This window comes from Branchiostoma floridae, chromosome 9 (genome assembly GCF_000003815.2).
Source record: "Branchiostoma floridae strain S238N-H82 chromosome 9, Bfl_VNyyK, whole genome shotgun sequence".
Taxonomy (NCBI): Eukaryota; Metazoa; Chordata; class Leptocardii; order Amphioxiformes; family Branchiostomatidae; genus Branchiostoma; species Branchiostoma floridae.
Window position 1 is genome coordinate 17,264,824 of NC_049987.1, and position 2,636 is coordinate 17,267,459.

The 2,636-nt window shown below is 42.1% G+C and overlaps 1 protein-coding gene across 2 annotated transcripts in view; it reads left to right on the forward strand.

The window, feature by feature from the left end:
* LOC118423326 (tyrosine-protein phosphatase Lar-like) overlaps window positions 1-2,636 on the forward strand; it is a 28,184-nt gene that overhangs the window by 527 nt on the left and 25,021 nt on the right. The gene's annotated exons all lie outside the window — the stretch shown is intronic.

The following is a 2,636-nucleotide window of genomic DNA, read 5'->3' on the forward strand; positions in this document are numbered from 1 at the left end:
GATCGCCCTGTTGGTAGCTTTGGGTGGTCGCCCTGCCTGTAGTTGGGGGCGATCGCCCTGTCAGTACTTGGGGGCGATCGCCCTGCTGGTAGTTGGGGGCGATCGCCCTGTTGGTAGCTTGGGGTGGTCTCCCTGCCTGTAGTTGGGGGCAATCGCCCTGTCAGTACTTGGGGGCGATCGCCCTGCTGGTAGTTGGGGGGCGATCGCCCTACTAGTAGTTGGGGGCGATCGCCCAGCTAGTAGTTGGGGTAAGCCAGTAGGTTTGCTCGGTCGACCTGTCAGTAGCTGGGATAAATCTTAAATATAAATATAAATATGCAAATATAATCAGCAATCACACACACATACATACGCAAATTACGCACTCTTAGTCCGTTGCAATTAGGTGTATTGATTGGCAAGGAAAAAGGCAAAACTATACAACTGAAGACGTAAAACTACTGGTTACAATACAAATGGTGCAATGTACAGAGGGATGGACCCTTTACAGTTTATATTTAGCTTGATTATACATGTATATATTATATGGCTAATCATCGGTTGTATTTTAGCAATGCCTTGTTGCACATTTGTCAGCAAAGTATTTCAAGCTATTCGTTTGTTACTGATAGCTCTAATTACAAGTTCTAAATCCACATGGCCCTTATCAAATGATTCAAGTTCAGCTTGTGCTCGATACAATTCGATGTGTAAACGTTTGCGGTATAAACTCAGTGGTCAAACATGGACACGAGAGAAAGAACAATCAGAGACTACTGGCAACATGTGACATCACAACTTCACTACATCTTGGATTACACATTTCAAGAATTATGGTGTTACAAATATCATATGGCAGTACCCTAGCACAATATGATTAAGCCATTGAATGTATTGTTCGTGGAAAAATGTAGTCAAACCGAAATCACATGTACTTGACGTAATATAACGGGAGGTGCCCCAACACGGTACGCTTTTTCGTGCGCTCAAACTCATGGCGCTCCATCGCTAGTTGCCTGAGAGTGGTCAAATTTTGATGACTGAATTTTTTACACATAGATTTGAACAACATACTTGAATAAGAAATGCATTCATGTGGTTCATGAACCTTTCGCGCTGCGTGTTACAAGCGGCAAACACTGAGACATTTTCGTGTATGTAACCTTCCAATTTTGTGCTACGCTGGACAGTGTGCCTAACTTGGTACGCTTTTTTTACATTTTGCTCTCTTCAGAAGTAAGTGGTAAATTTAAGTACACAGAAAAAAATTAATAGTATAGTATTTTAGCTTTCTTTTGACAGTTAAATCGTGGCTGTATGTACTTCTTGTCTCCCATGAGAAAGGCTGTACCTGGAACAATCCAGCTGATGTGTTAACGGGCAATGGGCTGAATGCACTGATTGTGAATGCCCGACTAAAAAATCCATTACGAAAAAACGACACCGCCAACATCAACAAAACTATGTCTAATTATATGAAAATATCATCTACATCTCTCTATAAAGTCTTATTTTCATAGACAGCACGAATCATTTGTTACAGTCAAATAAATCTTTGGAGCGTTCTCTAGTCTGCCACCTTCACGGCCACACTCCCTTGGGAGTACAATGGTGGCAATGTTTATGTCGCTTCCTTTTGCTTGCTTTTCTACTCAACAAACATTTGAAAACCCATATTCATAGTGTTTTATGGAGCTTTATTTATGTGTATCATGGCAGTTGTGTGACTGCTTGAAAGAGTTCGTATAGTTAGCGACACGAGCCGCCAATACGCAGAGGCCGGTGACCGCAGTGATTCAGCACTGTCAACATTACTGTTAGAATTCTGTTTAAAAAAAAACATGAAGTAAATATGTTAAAGTATACTTGGAATGCAAATTGAAGCTGTGTGCATGGACTTGATTTATTTACCTTTGTAATATGCATAGTCAGTGGCAACAAACACGGTGTACTTATGGATTATAAGATCAGCAAAAAATCCGTGCCGTCTTAGGACGGGAACCGTCTTAGGGCAGCCCCCGTTACAGGTTGTAATGTGGACGGTTTAGACAGTGTGCGAGAACGGGGCATCGGTCGCAGTGGGGAGGATTCAAAGCGTGTAGGTGACGTGTTGGAGAATCTTGCTGCACGGGGTCTCGGTCCATGAAAAAGGTTCCAATTCCTTTTGAACGGCACTCAAGACGGCACATCGTCAGCGAACGCACGTTTTGATCGAATAGCATCTTTGATGCGACCCACTGGAAGATAACAGTTCTCCTCTTTGTTTGACGTGAAAGTGTGACAGTTGCAAGCGCCTCCGTAGTCACATGTCTCCTCGCCATGAACAGTCGAATCACCTGTTGTTCTGAAAATTGAAGAACGGATTTAGGGTTTAGCGCTTATACACTAGCTACGTACGACTGAAAACTTTGGAAACAGTTGCAGTGATCACTCAATTACACACATATACGTAGATTATGTGCACAAAGCCATTGCAACATAATGCATTATAAATTAAAGTGGATATAAGGAATCAGGTAGGCGATATTATGTATGGAAAAGGAATGAAAGGTATATTTTGTAACTGACAATAAATTTGAACTATCCGACTTAAGCTGTGTAAGGCTATACGCTAGTTTCAAAGGATGTTCGAAACTGAGCGGCTGAACTTCGGCACA